We start from the raw sequence: 20,399 nt of genomic DNA, 5'->3' as shown, positions 1-20,399 counted from the left end.
GGGGTGGGGGAGAAGGAGCGAGGGCGAGAGTTCGCATGCCCCCCTCACCTGGCCTGGCCTGGCCCCGGAAATGGAGCCCGCTCGGCTCTAGCGTAGTGTTGGTGGGAATCAGGCCAAGGGTTTCAATCCATCTCTCCCACCCCTCGGTGCCACCTATGCTGAGAAAGCCCCGTGCCTGCTGCAGAGCCACTGGTGACCCCGCGGGTAGCGTTCCAAGCCCCAGTGGGAGACCTGCCAGAGGCAGCTCCCTGGCCTGGTCCACAAATCTCCATGGCAGCCTGGACAGTGAGAGGTTACCCAGGCAGGGAGCCATCCTGGGCTTTGATGCAGTGTGGGGGTGGAGTGGCTGCATGCTCCGTCCTGGAGCTGCCAGCACTACTGCCTGCTGCCCCTGTTTCTCATGTTCACAAAACAAGTTTTGTAACCCATCAGCTATGGTGGACTCTGGGCACCTGAGCAAGCCACTGGCCTTCCAAACTAGTGAAATTGACCATAGGTTAGGTAAGCATATTAGCAGTCACACAAAGCTTCCCTTTCCAATCCCCAGGAAATAGGATGACTAGATGCACCAGGACAATGGAATGTACTAGTTTTTAAGGACCATATCTGCCTCTCAGACTGGTGGGGGATAGGGAAGAGTGTGTGTGTGTCCTGTACTTCAAGGAAATTCCCTAGTGAAGATTCTCCAAGCCCCAGCATGTGCCTCTAGCAGGGGAAGACAGGAGCAGGACAGAAGCTCTTTGCCCCTTCTCTCCAAGGTATTAAAACCTTTCCAGGGTAGTTTCTTGGCTCCTTCCATAAACTATTCATCTTGAGTTACAGTACCCCCCATTCCTGCAAGGTACAGTGTAACTGATTTTACTCTAGTCACCCTTTCTGATAGTCCTAGTTGTGGAGCTGGACCATCAGAACAGTGGGACCCTCAAAACCAAATACACCTGAATCCACATATTAGACTTATTCACCCATCCCTAACAACGCCATAGTTTTAGGATTAATGTTTTGGCAATTTTTAAAGTCTTCTTCTATTGTAAAGGAGGGTGTTTGTTTCAAGGTGACATTTATAAATCTAACTCCAAATCTCCTTTATTCAAATTGTCACAGAGCGTGATAGCTCCATAAAACCAGGAGGAGTATCCAGATTCTGACACGAGTGTCCATTTTGGGCAACTTCTATGAGCCCTGCAGGGCCAACTTTATTGATTGCAGTAGCTACCCTCAACTTGATTGCAGAGTGGGCTCTCTCTTAATGCAAGAGGCCTGAAAATGGAAGTGTAAAATCGGGACGGAGAAGATATTGCTTGGATTAAGATAGGTCCCCTGTATGTAATGCTCCGTCGTCTCTTTATAGAACTGAGTCTATAGTCAAGATAGGTATAGCTGTGAGCCACCCAATAGAACTCCTTGGGCAAGTGAAGCTTTGTTTACCCCAGCACAACTTTGGTTTCTCTGAGATCAAATCAACATGGTAATAATAGGTCCCTAATTCAACACCAGTCTGAAAATTGAGGAAATTGGGACTGTGCCATAGATTACAACAGTGTATGTACTCCATCCGATTGGCATGCAGAGCCATGATGAAGCTGTAACTCTGTGTGACATTATTAATCACACAAAGATCTCTTCAAAGCTACCGGAGCTTGACTATTGCTGTTGCTGCCTTCAGGGAGAGTTGTGAGCTCAGTTAGGGAGACAGCCTGACAGCAAAAAGAAAAAAAAAAAGAAAGAGGCCTGGTTTAAAACTGATTTTAATGAGGTAGGTTTCTCAGGAATTACTAGGCTGCGCTATGACATCCAACATTGCTTCGGACCAAAGTTCACTTCAAACTATATAGGTGACATTTCTCTGTTACTAATCGGATTCTTCATCATAATCATATTTGGCAGTATTTGATCTGAACAGTGCCACCTAGTGTAATCCTGCAAGGAAATAAATTATAATTTAGCAGCAGAATAGAATAATACTGTATTACAAGATTACTTTGCACAGCTCTAGTACCTTTTAACTGGGGATCTAAATCACTTGACAAACATTAATTATTCAAGTCTCACAACTCCACAGTGAGCCAATGGTATTATTAGAACCCTTTAATGTAAATTGAAACAGAGAGAGAATAAGAGGTTACTTGAGGTCACACATTGAGTCAGTGGTCTGTAATATAATGTAGGAGAACCACTGAAGTTAGAGATCGAAAGATGCAGGAGATCATCCACTTCATATCCCTGCCAGTGCAGAATTTTTGCCTACAGGCACTTTCTAATGTTTTGTCTAATTCTACTCCTAAAATTCCAAAGCAAATCCTAGTTTTGTAAGGAATATTTGTAGACATTCCATATAAGGAATGTGTGAGAGAATTTGGAGTGGTTTGATTGAATTCCCAAGCTGGAGGTATAGCCATGGCTTTGAGATAAAAAATAATATTAGGAGACTGGAGGGATTCATTTGTGAAAAGAAGTTAAAAGAGCTAAATATTAACAGCTTGGTTTACAGATAACTAAGGGGATACAATGAAAAAATAAACATTAAGGAAGGAGAGGAATTATTTACGGTGACACATGAGTGAATTACAGGAGTAATGAGATCACAGTAAGTATGGAAAAATTAAGACTGAATAGTAAGAGAAAACTCTTATGGTGGGATGTGATAGGCAATGGAATGGAATCACAAAGAAAGTAGTGAAATCCCTGTCACTTGGGAACAGAGTGGATTGATTTAAAACCAAGTGGAACACCCTCAATTTAAATCAGTTTTAATATAACCATTAAAACATTGCTTTACAACTAAATAGAGCCTTTATGAGAGATTTGGTATATTTTTTGCTACCTCGAAGGGTACACTATAACTATTTACATTTATTTAAGCAATTATATAACTTAATATTTTCAGATTCTTAATTGCACAATTTAAGTATGTTAGCAAAATAGTGAGTGAGATATTACTTTTTTGCTAGATAATTAAGTTTTTGCTCATGATTTGTGTCAAGCTGCATTAGGATGATGACTAGAATTGAATTAAACACACCAAACAGCATATAAAATGTATTATAATAACCTTAAATGTTTTGGATACATAAACGTCCCTTATCAAAACATGTTTCACATTTACAACTAAATGATTTATTAAACAGAGGGATTAACTGTAGCCAGTGAATTAAACTGATTATTTCAGGTCACTTTGGGAAAATTTTCCTCAGAACCTAAGAATGACCATACTATGTTAGACCAATGATCCATCTAGCCCAGTATCCTTGTCTTCTGACAGTGGTGGTGCCAGATGCTTGAGAGGGAATCAACACCACAGGGCAATTTATCAAGTGATCCATCTCCAGTCATCTGCTCCCAGCTTCCGGCAGTCAGAGGTGTGGGCACACCCAGAGCATGGGATTGTATCCCTGATCATCTGGCTAATAGCTATTGATGGACCTATCCTCCAAGAACTTATCTAATTATTTTTTTAACTCAGTTATGCTTTTGGCCTTCACAACATCACCAGCAATGAGTTCCACAGGTTGACTGTGTGCTGTGTGAAGAAGTACTTCTTTATGTTTGTTTTAACATGATGCTATTAATGTCATTGGGTAACCATTGGGTCTTTTGTTATGTGAAGGGGTAAATAACACTTCCTTATTCACTTTCTACACACCAATCATGATTTATAGACCTCTATCATATCCCTCTCAATTGTGTATTTTCTAATCTGACCAGTCCCAGTCTTTTAAATCTCTCCTCGTATGGAAGCTGTTCCATACCCCTAATCATTTTTGTTTCCCTTCTCTGTACTTTTTTCAATACTAATTATCCTTTTTGAGATGGGTGTGACCAGAACTGCACTCAGTATTCAAGGTATGGGGATACTATGGATTTACATAGTGGCATTATGATATTTTCTATTAATTGCCTAATGGTTCCTAACATTGTTAGCTTTTTTGACTGTCACTGCACATTGAGCAGATGTTTTGGCAAACTATCCATAATAACTTCAAGATCTCTTTCTTGAGTGGTAACAGCTAATTTAATGTATAGTTGGGATTATGTTTTCCAGTGTGCATTACTTTGCATTTATCAACATTGAATTTCATCAGTTGTTTTGTTGCCGTATCACCAATTTTGTGAGATCCTTTTGTAGCTCTTCACAGTCAGATTTGGATTAAACCACTGTGAGTAATTTTGCATCATCTGCAAACTTTGCCCAGCTCACTATTTATCTCTTTTTCCAGATAATTTTTGAATATGTTAAACAGCATAGATCACTACAGATCCTTGTGGGGCCCCACTATTTACTTCTCTCCACTGTGAAAACTGATCATCCATTCCTACCTTTGTTTTTTATCAATGAGAGGACATTCCCTCTTATCCCATGATTGCCTACTTTGCTTAAGAGCCTTTTTTGTGTGTGAGGAACCTTGTCAAAAGCTTTCTGAAAGTCCAAGGAAACTACATCCACTGAATCACCCTTATCCATGTGTTTGTTACCCCCCTCAAATAATTGTTTATTTATGATAATTCTTTTCTTTACTATAGTTTTAACCAATTTGCCTGGTCCTGACGTTAGTCTTACCAGTCTGTAATTGCCAGGGTTGCCTCTTTAAAAATCAGCATCACATTAGCTATCTGCCAATTATCTTGTACAGAGTTTGATTTAACCGAGAAGTTACATGGCACTGTTAGTAGTTCTGCAATTTCATATTTCAGTTCCTTCAGAACTCTTGGGTGACTACCATCTGGTCCTGGTAACTTACTTCATCAATTTGTTCCTAGTCAAAGCAATTGGAGTTTAAATTACCTACTCACCTAAGTCTCTTGAAAATGACAATCTCCTAAATTACTTTGTCCATCTTTCAGACTTCTATAACTGGTAGCTCTCATCCTCAACCTCCTCATTTTTATAGACTGGAAAAGAAAGACAAGTTTTCCTGCTTTGTCGTCAACTCCAATTCAATTTCTCACTTTTGAATGAATTAGTCCAAATGAAGAAAATATTCTTTCTGTGCCTGAAGAAGAGGCTACTGCTGTCAAAAGCTAGCTTAGCACTTAAACAGTGGTTCCAGATGCTTAGCTGCTGACTTCCACCAGTTCAGTGGTGTGACTTTTTTAAAATTGAGACCAGAGACAATTAGGGCTCAGGTAGAAAGAAGCTATAAAACAGGAGTAAGATGCTACCCAGGTGGGGTTGGTGGATGATGCTGATGAGATACATGATCCTGTCTCCTGTAGTCAGAGGCCAGTTCCCAATGCCTGTGATGATTTGCCAGTCTCTTGCACCCAGTAACACAGCCCCTGGATCCCCCTCCAGGATCAAGTGCTTAATACAATACATGTTGTGACATGTTTAAAGAGCTTGACCTCAAAAGTTAGATATTTTTCTTCCGACTCTTTCTTAATAAAGATCAGCCCTGAACTCAAAGTTGTGATAGAGGGTCATGGATTCAGCATATTTATTTTAAAAAATGTTTTACAAGGTAGTTTAGGTCCTAACATACTTTGTATTAAATTCAGATTTCATTGTAAACAGGTTTATTTTTAAAAAAGAAAATTATAATTTAAATAAAATTAAAAAATCCAATTGAAATTTTATTTAAAAAAATCTATTTTTAATCTGTTCTGTTTGGGAACTCCCATCACTTGGAACTTTTAAAATTAAATGGAACAATTCACTAGAAAATGGCCTCTAGTGAACAGTCCTGTACTCAGGCTAACAACTGTGCTCTTTCTTTAGAGAAAATTCTGTAATCTTAGTAAATTTCATATTGTATCACTATGGACTGAATTACTTCAGAGGTTTATAATGTCTCTGATTCTATGCTATGAGTTAAGATGTGCAACTTTATTTATATATATTTTCAAGGGGGGATTGTATTTAATATATTTGAAAAAAAAAACTCATCTTCTTTTCTATAGTTAAGGTCCTTCCAATTCTGCTGTATTCTTCCTCTTCCTGTGTTCTTTGGTCAGTCCCCCCGTTTTGCTTTTTTAATGCTTTTCTTCCTCACTCCTAGCATTATGGCCTACTAGCAATTATTATTTGTATTAGTGTAACACCTTGTTGTGCTAGGTACTGTCTTCCTCTATGTGTTGGTACAATCCATGCCCCAAAGAGACAAGACAGGGTGGGAAAATGGAGGCCTAGACAGGTGAAGTGACATATCTAAGGTCATTATGAAAGTCTGGAAATAGAACCCTGAGATCCTGCGTAATTAGCCTAAAAGCCCTGTCTATTGGACCACATTGCCTCCAACTGCATAGTTAATAGGTAAGGAAATTAATTTGACTCCTTAACTCACTGGGTCCCTTGGAACACGGATTGCTGAAGAGGCCAAGCCTTCAACGTTTAGAGGTCCATGTTTCTCCTGTGACTGCATCTGGTAGAACCAGGGGTGACACGGATAGCATCCAGTCAAGCTGTGATGGGAGAATATGGTGTCTTTGGGGACTGCTGATACAAGGGGGATAACTGGGTATTTTTGGAGAACCATGCAAAAAAGATGAATCTCTCTTTAACTTATTTGACTGGACTTGGGTACGGGTGCACCTTCCTTTTATACATTTACTTTGACTCCCTTAATCACAGTGGATTGCTATACAACAATTGGAGACAGTTGCATTAAAATAAGTACAAGACAGTGAGACAGGACTAGGTTTTAGCCTTATCACTGAATGTCCTCACTTCAGTCACTTTTTCAGATTCTTAATGTTCTTGGACTAATAACACACTTCCTGTGCATGTGGAATTGCTCAGCCACTCATTTTCTGTGTAACTTTGTGCAAGTCACTTACCGGCTCTCTTGCAGTCTTCCCCCTCCCTACAAAAAACAAAACAGTAAAATAGGAAGAATAATAATCTTCTACTACCTAGGATGTTCTGAGGACTAATTAATTAATGTTTTAACAGCACTTTGAAGATAGTCATAATACCTTTTATTTATCCAGGATGAGCAGGTATTTAGACAATTTCCCTTATTTAAGAGCTGTGAGTCAGTGTGCATTGCAGAACCAGCAAAATGTTAATGAGGATGTGTATATTACAAACTCCATGAAAACAAGGTATTTCAGAGACAAGCAACTTGATTTCATTTATTTGATCAATTTCAAAATAGGAAAAATAAAGGTTAGAAGGGTAAAGAGATTAGAAGTGTGAAATGTACACTTGACTATGCAGTCAGAAATGTAGACTAGAGGAGTAGATTAGGTGAATCTGTTATCAGAGAAAGCAGTGATCTGTTAAGAGCCTTCCAGACAAAGAAGGTGATTGGGGATTTGACCATTGTGAGCAATGTAGGTTTCATAACAAGATCAAAAACATTTGACCCAAATTCTTACTTCAATTACATTGGGTTGATCCTATTAAAGGCAAGGGGGTTGCACTGGTGTGACTGTGAGGATACATCCCTTTTTTACCACAAGCCTGACTTGATACTTGAATATGATGAGTGCTTGCATTAATAATGAGTAGAATTGATCACCTTAAATGAAGACTACACCCTTTGTTGTTCACTTGACAGTCCTCCTTCAGTTTTGCCCTCTTAATTGAGGCAGATTGATACCTACTAAACATTTTTGCTCTTTGTTCACAACTTCTCCTGTGAAGAAATCTTGAAAAAATTTCCAATTTTCTCTCTGAATAGGATTCACTTTTTAAGGATTCCAATCCTTCAATAAAAGTAAGTCTAACCTATATTTCAGCAGGATATAAAAGATCTCTACCATTATCTTCTCAAATCTCCATTTTCTGTTTCCTTAGGTTGGCAGATCTGGCTTCATTTAGATGCTCACCTTTTTCACATCTCTGCATGAAGATACATTAAATGGCTTAAGTGCAAGTAGAATAAAACCATATCTGTAAAAATTCATCAGGGCTGTGCTCACTGGAGATTGTGCAGTGGCAGGGAAGTACTTGACTTGATGTGAAATCCTGAGATTGACACATAAAATAATCAAGATCATGAAAATGCGCACACTAAAGGTGATTTATGATAAAAACAGACGTCAGACAAATTATATGCTGTATCAGTTATGGATGGGCAATGGTTAACAAAAAGCATTAAAAAGGTACAATATTTATATTGAATTTTAAAAATATTTTAAAAGATGTTTAAGGGGATTATGCTATTTCAATAAACTCTATTATCCAAGCTGTAAAATACAGAATGGAGCTTCAGAAAGAAGACTGAGCTAGATTTATAACTATAAAACACTCTTCCAAAATGAGCAGAATCAATGTTGGAGTTATGTCAAAGGCTGACTCCTATAGTTCAAGAAGTGACCCAGGTAACTCTGATTGCAGTGCTCAGACTGAATGAAAATGCTCTCAGTGTTCTGGCAACCCAATTACAGTCAGGAATCAGAATGGGAGTGTAAAAGAAAGTGATAGTACTCTATTCAAGGTCCACCCACTATCCCCAAATATCTGGATTCTTTGGCTAGATAATCAGATTTGATATTACAACAGGCATCGTTAGGTTTAATAGTTATCAGTGGGATGTTATTATTGGAGGGATTTCATACCTCCCAGAGCTTTTGGGCCACCTTCATCCCTAATGTAACTCCACTTATTTCTACAGGTTTACATCAGACATGAATGAGATCCATTGTTAACAAATTTGCCAGCAGACCCCGTAAGGTAACATTGCATCAATTTGCATTTGGAAAAAAAGTGATTCAGCCACGAGATATGGGCTCAGTGCAGATATCACTGGATGAACTATGGCCTGTATTCTGCAGGAGATCAGACTAGATGACTGCAATGGTCCCTTACAGTCTTAAAATCCATGAATCTATGAACCAGAATGGGAAAAAAATTAAACCTTAAAAATGTATAAATAGTTGTAGGGACTGAAATTACTAATGGAATTAATTTCATCCCATTATTTCTTGTTAAGAATGGAAAAAAAAAGATTAAGAAAAAATTGAGTTAAATGTAATAGGCTATAGAATAGTTCATGGAAAGTGGTGGAACTACTTCTCTTGCTTGGGATTTTTAGAACTAGTTTGGACCATGCATTACAAACTGTAGGGAACAACCCTGAATTGGAGATAATGGCCATCAATATTTATAAAAGAGTTGTGTAATCTATTAATCTTCAATCTGTACCATTATGGACTGAATGACTATAAATCAGAGGGGCTGTGTGATTACATCTTGAAGCATCTGGAATTACATTAGTGTAAAGCTGGTGTAATTGAGAGACAAGTCAGTCATGTTGTCTTGATTTAAAACCAGTATGATTGTCATGGCCAGCCTGCCACTATGCAAGATCCCGCCATTTTACAAATTTGGCCCTGCCTTTTATGTTTCCATTATGGTTAAGTTTGGATTCTTATTGGTTTACAACAGATACAGAGGATTACATTGGTTTAAAATACATTTTATTCTAGCACAAGTATACTAATATTTGACTTTTCCCAGAATTTCCCATGACAGTAATTTGAATAGTCAGTGCCGTAACTATTCTTTTAACTAAACTGATGACTTTTGCATTTAAGGAATTCCCATTGTAAAATGGGGATAACATCTCCCTCCATTACAGGGGTGTTGCAAGGATAAAAATTCATGAATGTTTGTGCAAAGCAAAGCTACTACTACTGTAAGGAGAGAGAGAGAGAGAGAGAGAGAGAGAGAGATTGTGTCATGACTTTTCTTGTCGTTTGCCATGGCAGCCAGCCAGCCTTACATATAGTTCTAGGCATATTTAGACAAAAACAAAAAAAACCACAACTTAATGTCATAAATCATTTATATTAACATATACCATGGTGATATGCAGCCTTATAAAGTTCTAAGCAGAATGTCAATAACTTTAAAAAAAGAACTCCAAACCCCTTCCCTAATTTACCTTCTATCTGTAGCTATGTAGGTTTAATACAGGACTAGTAACCAATGATTTTGGGTGCCTTAACTTTTGTGTGCCCAACTGGTGACACCTTAAAGGGAGATGATTTTCAAACGTGCCGAGTACCTGTCCTCTGAAAAAAATCAGGCACCTTTAAGAGGTCTCAAGGTGGCCACCAAAAACTGAGCTACCCAAAAGTCACTAGTCATTTCTGAAAATATAAGCCTTCATGTCATTCTATATTCTACTTAGAAATTATGGGGGAAAATGTTGATTCCAAAGGCCGATAACACATGATCAGTAACCTGGCATTTATTTACTATTGTTTCCCCATTATTTAGCCAAGCAGCTAGTTAAATTTCAGGGCCCTGGAGATGTTCCAGTTAGAAATAGATGGAGTCTGTAGTCTCTTGTATAAAAGAACACCCACCCTCCAAAAAAAACCAAACAAAAAACCCCACAAGATTGCATAGAAAAAAGAAAGAAAAAAACAACAACAAACAACAACAACAACTGTACAGAATCCTGCTTTTCTGAACACAGAAGAACCAAAAACAAGAGGAACAGTTTCTTAGCCAGCCAGGATAAGGGCAGTCTAGCCTAGTGGCCAGATTTGACAGCATGCCTAATGGTCAGAGTCAGAGCCAGTGATCAGGAGCCAAAGCCCAGGGTCAAACCAGAAGGCAGAAACTGGGTACCAGAACCCAGGGTCAACCCAGAGTCCATAATCAGGAGCCATAGCCAAATCAAAACCAGAGATCAAGAACCAGATACCAGAATCCAGGGTCATTCCAGAGTCCCATAGGAGGTGGAGGCAAAGGTCAAAACCAGAGGTCAGGAACTAGAGCATGCAGGATACTAGGCAAGGAGGCAAACCTGAGACAGACACAGTGGTAGACATGAGCAATAGGCAACTGGGGGTGCAGCTGGCTTAAGAACCAGCCTACAGGCCTCTGCAGCCAATCAGGTTGCATGGCTAATCAGGCAGCCTGCTGCAGGCTAGTTGTGCTGATGAGGCTGCCTACAGCAGTGGTCCCCAACCTTTTTGTGGCCAGTAGCACATTCATGTTTTCAGAAGAGTGTGGCAGGCACCAACAATTTTTCAAGGCTTATTTTGTATTTGTACATTAAATAATACGAAAAACATCATATTTAATATTACATAATATATGAATCCAGAGAGACGCCGCGAGGACAGAGAACACCGGCACCCGCAGCCCCAAAGTATTCTGTTCCCAGCAGGTGTGGGGCCCTCGCTTCTCTCCCCTGCTGGGTACTAGGCGGGCCCCACACCTGCCTGGGACCGAGAACACCGGCACCTGCAGCCCCGGAGTTCTCTGTCCCCGGGCCCTAGTGCCATGTGCCTAGGCGGGCCCTGTGCCGGCTGGGAACAGAGAACACCGCGCCTGCAGCCTGAGTTCTCTGTCCTCATCAGGCATGGGGCCGTGGCTTCTATCCCCTGCTGGGCACTAGGCGGGCGCACATTAATGACCCAGCGGGCGCCATGGTGCCCGCGGGCACCGCGTTGGGGACCACTGGCCTACAGACTAGCTCTGTGGAAAGCCCTGATCCCTGACACAGCCCCAAGTCTTTTCAGCCAATAAACCCCAAAGCTCTCTCTCATTTTTCCCAAGGTCACATTGGGCTCACAGGTTACTGCTTGGTTTTCTTGCTTTTTGCCTCTGCCTCTCTCTCGCTGTTCTTGTCCCTTCTGTTTCTCTGTGTTCTGCCTCCAAACAATACTCAGCAAAAGCCCTCTGCAGTTAGTCCAGAAACCCTTGTGTGTGTTCATATAACCCTTTTGTCTTAGCTAGGGGCTTGTGATTAATGTATTCTTATAGTTATGTTAATTGAAGGGCGAGTTCACACCCCTCAATCTCAGCAAGGTTTTAATTTGACCTATGAGGAGGTTTCACCCAGCTCGTAACAATTTTACATGATTATCTGATTGTTTTAGTCTGGCTAAGAGTACAGTGAAGAACATTTTGATGGCTCACTGCTGCTCTCAAGGATTTCTTGAGCTTTAAGTACCTTTAACATTTACACCTTCACTAAGCAGTTAGTAAAGTAACGCTATTTTTCAGAGAAGAAGGGGCAGTTTGTTTACTTATTCTTTCTTTGTGTTGTTTTTGAACAGAGGATACTGTTATTTTACAAAAGTAAGATTAAAAACAGCTGTTGGTTATTTAAATTAATATATGGGGTAATCATTTTCATTTAAACACCGTACAATATATGAAAGCAAACACCCATAAATAAAGTTCCCTCTTTGCTGGCAACGAAGGCAGTAACTAGTCCATATACCATAGTCTACAGCAATAAACTAAAAGCCAGCACATTTACTTTCTGATGAGAGTGGACTATATAATTTCCCCCATAAAACTAAACTCTAAATAGAGGGTCACTGAGACCAAAATTATAATTTACACATTACAGTACATTAAAAAAAAATTAGAACATTCACTGATCAGGGTGTGCATCTGCACCTTGTGGCCCTTCGCACTCAAGGTGTCATCCAGGGGAGCATACTTTTCCAGCTTATGAGCTCGGGCTTCGCAAAAGGCCGGGGTCCTGTTCTTAAAGGAGACCGTGATGTCAATGAGGATGATCTTTTTCTGGGCCTCATCGGTGACGACGTCAGATCACAGCTGGCTGTCCATACCAGGGATGGCGCAGTTCACGGCGACCTCCCCCAGGCGCAGCGTGATGGTTTTCACCAGGCAGTTCTAGATGGTGTTGTGGCGCAGCTGCCAGGCTCTGGAGTGGGGCTTGCAGCTGCACAGGATGTGGGGCAGAGTCTCATTGGAGTAGCTGCACTTCCTGCAATGCTTGTCTCGGTTTCCGTGGTGGGACGCAGTTGAGCCAGTCAGGGTGGATGAACCGCCAGTTGGCGAAATGGGTGAAGTTGCTCCCGGCGAGGAAGTAGTTGCTGGTGTCCCACTTGCTGGTCAACTCAAAGGCTTTACCCTGGTTTGGTTTACGCTTCAGGGTTTCCACATACAGTGAGCGGGTGGTGGCCTTCAGGGTCCTGTCCAGCATGCCCCTGGCGCTCGGGATGATGATGGTGTTGTCGTCCGACCTGATCTGTGGCGCCAGGACTCCTGGCGCTCCTCGCACCATTCCCAGCGGCAGCAGACGTGCTTGCCCAGGCAACGCGTAGCACTGCGAGCGCGAGACCACAGTGAAGCAATGTTGCCCGTCCTATCTGAATTCGCCATCCAGGGGGCCGTTCAGGAAGGTGGTGATGTCTTGGTTGGAGGGGACTCCGTTGATTTGCTTTATCACATCATGCAGGGCGTTAGCTGCGATGTTCCTTACTGTGGTGTTGGGACATGTCAGCAGGCGGAAGGCATGGGTGATCACCATGACGTCACACAGGTTGCCCATGCGGGGGATATTGGCACCGCTGTGCCCGTGGACGATGTAGACTAGCTTGTTGCTGGCTCTTTGGGGTAGGAACAGCCACTTCTTCACCAGCTGCCAGACGATCCTGTCTGCCTTGTTGAGGGGCACCTTTGCCACAGCGGATCCCCATAGGACGAATGAGATACAGGGGATCAGGAAGTGTTCAGGACATTTATCTTCTGCCACGGTGCCAGCAGGGAGGCATCGATCTTGGAGGTGTCCTGCAAGATCTCCTGGATGGTGTCCTCAGGTGTCTGCTGGACACAGAAATCCGCTGGCGTGCCGGGGTGCTGGTACACCTGCCCCTCTGCCAGGGGGATGACGGACTCACTCTGGATCTGGAATCCCGTCGCCTGCACCGAGTACCTTTTGCTGCCGTCAGTGTGGAGAGTTGTGCACTTCTTTGCATTGAAGCAGAGCCCCATCCAGTCGGCAACTCGACTGGTGGTATCTAGCATACCTTGGAGGCTCTCTGGGTCATCCGCGTAAACCAGGACATTCACCCTCTCACCGTGGAGGTTGAAGCCATCTATACTGTTGGAGTTCACTCGCAGCAACGCTTCCATGGCGAGGTTAAAGATGATGGGGCTGAGGGGACAGCCCTGCTTTACTCCACTCTGGATCGGGATCTCGGTGGTGGTGCTGCATCCCTCGTACAGCTTTCGGATCACATGAAGGAAGTTCTCTGGCATCCCGAACTCCTGGAGTGTGGCAAAGATGTGGTGTGGGTCATGGACCCAAAGGCATTAGCCAGGTCAAACCACGCTACCACACACTGCCTCCGTGCCCTTCTGGCCATTTGGATGGTGGTTTGGAGGATGAAGCCTTTCTGGATGGAGCTGATGGCTCCCCTGCTCACGGACCACTCCATGGTCCTCGATGCCAGGCAGCTGGCATACAGCTTGTACATCATGGAGCAGAGAGAGGTGGGCCTCCAGTCATAGGCGCCAATTTTCTCAGCGCCGGTGGGTGCCCGCACCTCCCCACCCCAACTCCACCCCTGGCCCCACCCCCATCCCCAAAGTCCCCGCCCTAACTCTACCCCTACCTGCCCCTATTGGATCCCTTCCCCAAATCCCCACCCCAGCCCCACCTCTTCCCCCAGTGCGCCGCATTCCCCCTCTTCTCCCTGCCCCACAAATCAGCTGTGTCGTGGCACAAGTGCTGGGAGAGGGGAGAAGCAGGACACGGCGGCACGCTTGCGGAGGCGGAGGCAAGCTGGAGCAGGGGGGCGGGGCGGGGCCACGGGGAGCTGCCGGTGGGCACTGAGCACCCACCAATTTTTTTCTGTGGGTGCTCCAGCCCCGCAGTACCCACGGAGTCGGCGCCTATGCCTCCAGTTGCTGGGGTCGTCCCGCTCTACTACACAACAAATGAAGGTGGGAATTGGAGCAAAATCCAGTAAACTACAGTGCGAATATAGGGAGGCAGAAAGTAATTAGCTGAACTTCAGTTTGGTCATGACCATTGGGTCAACAGCTGTGTTTTCTACAATTTTTTTTTTCATTATGTGAAATGGTTAGGACTAGAAATGGGCAAATACTGCAAAACAGTATTTGCAAACATTTATGCATATCAAATAAGTGAATTTTCCACAGCAGTATTCATAAGCCCTTTTTTTTGCTGTTTGCTAACATTTGGATGTGCAAGGTTTTGTTCATACAAATATTCAGGGGAGTCTCATATTCACATAAGTATGTGTCCCCCACGGGGAATTATATAAAAAAAAATGTTAATCCAGTCATGGAGAAGGAACAATATGAAGTAACTTTCTTGATGACCAACCACAGAGTTTGAATAATGAGCAGTGAACACCAAATGAATCCTTGCAGAGAACAGTTTACAAACAACACACAATCTAAAATATGTTTGAAAAAAGTGTTAGTTGAGCAATTGTAAATATTGAACAAGTTTATTAATAATATTGCAGATTGCATGTGGTCATTCTGAGCCAAAGAAAGGACTAACTTCCTCAACTAAATTGTTTGCTAATAGTTCTTATAAAATCTCAGGTTTTCTGGCCTTGGCTACACTTGCAAATTTGCAGCGCTGCAGCAGGGTGTGAAAACACACCCTCTCCAGCGCTGCAAATTGCGGCGCTGCAAAGCGCCAGTGTGGTCAAAGCCCCAGCGCTGGGAGCGCGGCTCCCAGCGCTGTACGTTATTCCCCACAGGGAGGTGGAGTACGGACAGCGCTGGGAGAGCTCTCTCCCAGCGCTGGCGCTTTGACTACACTTAGTGCTTCAAAGCGCTGCCGCGGCAGTGCTTTAAAGTGCAAGTGTAGCCAAAGCCTCAGCAGAAAATGTTCTTCCCCAATTCTACCCCCCCTTCAGTGTTCTGCACTTTATTTTCTGTGTACTACACCTTTAAATGCCCAAGAACTCTGTATGTGAGTAGAGATAGCAGTCATTTTGATGTCAGGATTACTGTAGCATGTGCAGAGGTGACACACCAACACAATGCTCTCACATGCAGACTTTACTTTTGTTCTTTTTTTGTTGTTATCCTTAATCTAAATATAAAAATAATTGTAGACAGAAAGTATATATTTAGCCTTCTGTGTAGAAACATAACAAGAAGTGGCTGTTTCAGGAGATTTAGAGCAGTGTTGGGGAAGAGGTTTAAATTTTCGTGTGTGTGTACCTGGAGTAGCAATGGATTTGTTTTCCTCTTTTCTTCCCTCCTCACATTTGTTTGCTCCCCTTCCATTCTGTATTGTCTCTTACCCTCAAGGGACCTGGCGTATTAACTGTAATTATAAAGCAGGCAGTAAACATCAGATTCACTGATAAGTATTCCTGGCCACGACTGTAATATAGTCCAATTAATGGCTTGGAATTTAGGAGTCTCATCATTTAATTAACAATCAGAATTCAGTGAGCAGTGATGGTGATACAACACAATTCACAGGACTTAGAATTTTGGAGTTTTGTCAGTTAACATGAAATTGAGAGGAGAAATCAACTGACCTGATAGCTAGTATTAATTTCAAGAGGGAAGACTCATACATAAATTTAAGAATATTTTAGAAATACAGTCGAACCCATTTATCTCGACCTCGGTTAACTTGCCAATCCTATTAAGTCGACGTTTTACAAGTGGAACCGCCAAACTCCCTCTTTGTCTTATGGGTTTCTCATCCGTTATGTCGATTCGCCGAACCCTAATATCTCGAGCCCGGCTCCCCGCGTCCCCGACCCACCATGTCCCCAGCCGCCCGCTCCCCGGCTCTCCAGCCGCGCGGTTCCCCAGCCGCCCGCTCCCCGCGTCCCCAGCCGCCCGGCTCCCCGCGTCCCCGACCCACCGTGTCCCCAGCCGCCCGTCCCCGCATACCCGGTCCCTGCCCGTCCCCGCATACCTGGTCCCCGCTTCGCCTGCTGCCCGCCCGCCCGGCTCCGCTTCGCCGGTCCCCGCTTCGCCGCCCGCCCGGCTCCGCTTCGCTGGTCCCCGCTTCGCCGCCGCCCGCGCCCGTCCACCCGGCTCCGCTTCGCCGCCCGCCCCGCCCCCGCATACCCGGTCCCTGCCCGTCCCCGCCCGCCCGGCCCCGCATACCCGGTCCCTGCCCGTCCCCGCCCGCCCGGCCCCGCATACCCGGTCCCTGCCAGTCCCCGCATACCTGGTCCCTGCTTCGCCTGCCGCCCGCCCGCCCGGCTCCGCTTCGCCGGTCCCCGCTTCGCCGCCCGCCCGCCCCCGCTTCCCCGGTCCCCGCCCGGCCCCGCTTCCCCGGTCCCCGCCCGCCCGCCCGGCCCCGCCGCCCCGGTCCCCGCTTCGCCTGCCGCCCGCCCGGCCCCGCTTACCCGGTCCCCGCTTCGCCTGCCGCCCGCCCGCCCGGCCCCGCTTACCCGGTCCCCGCTTCGCCTGCCGCCCGCCCGCCCGGCTCCGCTTACCCGGTCCCCGCTTCACCTGCCGCCCGGCCCCGCTTACCCGGTCCGGCTTCGCCTGCCGCCCGGCCCGCTTACCAGGTCCCGCTTCTTTGGCTGCCCGGCTCCGGGTCCCCGTCCACGGCCGCCCGGCCCCGCTTCCCCGTCCCGCTTCGCCGGATCCAGCCACGTGCAGGCACCGCGGTAAGGGGGCAGGGAGGGGGTGTTGGAGAGAGGGCAGGGGAGTTCAGGGGTGGGGGGGTGGATAGGGGTTTATCTCGATCATCGGTTATCTCGACGCTTTTTGGCAAACCCCTAGGCCGGCGACATAACAGGGTTCAACTGTAATACCACAATGAATAGACAATTGACAACTTGATTTTTCTGTCCTACATGTAGGACTGGTTTCTGTTTCCCCTTCCTCAAGCTTTACACTGACTAACTTGGACTTCAATGCACTTACTCCCAGTTTATACCAATGTAAGACCTGTTCCTGCATTACGTCTTCTAGCGGGGACCACGCAGTAATGTGGCTCCCACCTGTGATTTTTGTCAGGCAGGGCCAAGCAACAACAGTTGCATTGTCACAGCACTCCCTGAGGATGTCCCACCTAATGGGATTGGAACCTACTACTCATGGGCTTCATGCTGAGTTCAACAGCTGATGTGACATACCCTCTTAATAGTGGGAGGCCACAGAACCTAATTCAGACTACTCTTCTTGAAGGAAAACATGACAAATGTGCCAAACTGTATATTTTATATTAGCTTGCAACCCACTCTAACTCCTATTGAAGTCAATAATAAACCTCCCACTGACTTCAGTGGAGGCAGGATTGGACCCTTATTTTGGGCCAGGATAGCAGCTGTCAAGTTTATTTCACTGATATTAATATAATTATTTGTATTGTGGTAGCATTCAGAGTCCCAAATCAGGGAGTAAGGCTAGGTGCTGTAATAAATTCTGTTTAGTCTCTGTTCCAAAGAGCTTATAATTTTAACATATGATGGGAGACAACAGGTGCACACAAGAAACGGGTAGGGAGGATAAGGTAGGCGTGAAAAGATCATAAGTATAACAAGGAGCAGCACAGGTTGAACTGATTCTAAACCCCCAAAACACAAACACATTAGGGGCATGCACAAGCTTTGACTTTTGAGACTCAGGCTCAGACTGTCAAGTATCAGAGGGGTAGCCGTGTTAGTCTGGATCTGTAAAAAGCAACAAAGAGTCCTGTGGCACCTTATAGACTAACAGAAGTATTGGAGCATAAGCTTTCATGGGTGAATGCCCACTTTGTCAGATGCATGTGAGATGTTTATGGTTACATCTTTAAACTTCCTGAGGTCAGACTCCCTTCTCCTTTGAGCCTCCTATGATTCTTTCCTGCAGTAGTCTTCAGTTCCCCACACTCATGCCTCCTGTTATGGGATACAACTTATCTGGCAGCCTTTCACTTGGGTTCCTGGGCTGCTGTTCATCTTAAAATTTAAAAGCACACAGTCCCAGAGCACTTTACATTTCAGGTAAATCCATCTGGCAGAGAGGCCTGTGCTCCATTTCCCATCACTAAAAATTTGCTGCACATAATCTAAACGTCAAGTTTAGGCCACATTTTCAGCAGCCTCTGATTGTGCTCACAAAAGATGCATTTATGAGTGTAATGTGTAAACATTTTGAAAGGATTCACAGATGCACATACAATTTTATAACCACAAATATCTTTACGTGTACTTTGGGAGTATGAAAGATGAAGCCTGGTTTGAGGCCCTCTGAATTTCAACCCTAGAAATTGTTTCTATAGGTGCACTTTTATGATGGTTCAACCTTTCATGGAGTCCTATCTTGTCTTCTCTCCATCGTATATACGTTTAAGTATTAAAAAAATCATACAAGAAGTTCTCATTGGATGCTACTATGCTCTGCAAACTGCAGTATTACTACATACCTAGTTCCTGGTTAAATGGATTGACAAGATAATTAAGATGTACCAAGGCTTTGCTTTATTTTTTTTTTTAATTCCTATTTTCCTAACAGGTACATGCCTAGAGTTACTGATATGCATCCCTTAATTATTACAGAATCAAACTTCTCAACTCCAATGAAGGATCTGTGTTTATGCCTCTACAGTTAAGGCTCTGCCATTATTTCCATTATAAACCCCTCCCTTGAAGAGTTCACAACTTCTCTGTTGAAAAAGTATCCTATCTGAAATTTTGCACATAAGATGGGCACCTGGAATTTTTTTTCAAGTAAATCTGTCAAACTCTGGTTATTTATAATTATGACCTTCTGTGGATGCTTATTTTGGGGGCAGATCAGTCCAGAATTCATCCCCTATTTTTTTCCTATCCTCCTCAAAGATATCATTGACCCAATTAGTTCAGATAAGGAAGGCTGCACTGTAATATTTAGCTTAGTCAGCATTCAATGACTGTTTAGTTCAGAACAATACCTGTATGGAGCATTAGGCAGTCCAGGCTACATTCAATTAGTATGGGAACTGGGAAGGAAGACACACATATAGTCAAAGTATTTTCCCTCAAGGGTTAGTACTCATAACAAGTAAAGCTAGTTAACTAATCAGAAAGGAAATTAAAAAAGCTCCCTGCCTGTGATTAGATCCATTCCCCTGACCCTGGGGATAGAACACTACCTGACCAAGGACATTCTCCTATGCCTGCCTATCTCCCAAGCAGCCATTATTAGCCCCCTGAACACCTGGAGGATAGCAGAGGTGAAGTTTGTCCAGACAGACCAGGTAATAGCCTTACACAACTCTAGTTGGCATGCCCCTCCCCTCCATCAAGTAGGCTTGTCCTTACAACAAATTTCCTTTTTAGTGCAGGTCAGAAACCAGATGAAAATACAACCATCTCTATATCCCATAGGAAGGCTGGAGGGATGTGGGAGTAGAGTTTACCCAAATGCCCACTAGTCTCCCATCATTAAGGATTATCACATCAATATGCAAAACCACTTCCTTTGACGTTAAATATGTATTTCTACCCTTGGAATTGGCAAAACCCTTTAACAACAACTTTGGTCGTTAAACTCATAGGGTCCCTTGCAATCCCTTTAACCTGCTCGGACAATCCTTACACGGGCCGAACAAAAAAGGGGTTAAGCAGAGGGTTTGCCCCTTTGCAATAGTTAAAGACACTCCCCTGCTGAGCTGAACGCTCAATCCTTTTACAAATCACCCTGGCGATCCCCCTAGAGCAGCCCCCCCCGCCGCAAGGTGTGGCACCCACCCCGGGATCCCCACGAAGGCGTTTCGCGTGGGTGCTCAGCCCGGCTGCGGGCC

Source organism: Mauremys mutica, chromosome 9 (genome assembly GCF_020497125.1).
Source record: "Mauremys mutica isolate MM-2020 ecotype Southern chromosome 9, ASM2049712v1, whole genome shotgun sequence".
NCBI lineage: Eukaryota > Metazoa > Chordata > Testudines > Geoemydidae > Mauremys > Mauremys mutica.
This window is presented reverse-complemented; position numbering follows the sequence as displayed.